Source organism: Pipistrellus hanaki, assembly GCF_964339955.1.
Source record: "Pipistrellus hanaki genome assembly, chromosome: 18".
Classification (NCBI taxonomy): domain Eukaryota; kingdom Metazoa; phylum Chordata; class Mammalia; order Chiroptera; family Vespertilionidae; genus Pipistrellus; species Pipistrellus hanaki.
Genome location: NC_140520.1, coordinates 23,390,831 through 23,391,795, shown reverse-complemented (window position 1 = coordinate 23,391,795; position 965 = coordinate 23,390,831).

Here is a 965-nt window from a genome sequence, read left to right as displayed (position 1 = left end):
GCCCGCCGCCGGCCACGCCCAGGCCCAGGCCACGCCCCTCCTGTCGCCGGTCACGCCCCCGCCCCGCTGCCGGCCCACGCAGCCTCGGGCAACGCCGGCGCCACCTCGTTCTCGGCCCGCTGCCGGCAGAGCCCTCCCCGGCCTCGGCCCATCCGTCCGGCTCCCCGGGCCGGCTGCGGGGCGTGCGCTGAGAGGTGAGCTCCCCTGTGACCGTCCCCTGCTCTTCCACCTCCAGCCCCTTAGTGATCCTCCTTGGGCATTCACCTCCACAACTTCACCTGATGAACTTGGGCACCCCGCCACCCCCTTTCAGCAAAGACACACTTTCCACCCTGCACGCTCAACCTGCAAGATCCAGTGATCCCCGGGAAAATTACCTTCAGTTCTCAAAGTAGATTGTTGGACTGTCTGTAAGCTCTTGCTGTTGACCTGGCTGCTCTTTGATTCATACCTATTTGGCCCCTTCCAGTATTACCTTTTCTTCTTCTTCTTTTATTTTTTTATTAAGGTATAATATGTGTACATATCTTACCATTGCCCCTCCCCCCACTCCCATACATGACCTCCCTCCCCAGAGTTTTCCGTCCATTGGTTATGCTTATATGCATGCATACCAGTCCTTTGGTTGATCTCTTATCTCCCCCATATCTCCCTACCCTCCCCGCTATAATTTGACAGTCTGTTTGTTGCTTTACTGTCTCTGTATCTCACCTTCTTCTAAACTTGAGAATATAAGAATAGGTTAAATACATGTAATCATTACCTAAAACACAATCAACTAGTCTACAGAAAATTATATGAAATGCACAAAAAATTAAGCTATAAACGGAAGAAGTAACAAAGAAGGAAACGAGTTCCCTGATCTCAAGATGGACTACTATTGGTGAGATGTCAAGTTCTCTTGAAAAACAAATCCACAATAGCGGGGCACTCCTGGCAGAAAGGAATGGGCTGCACTGGGAATT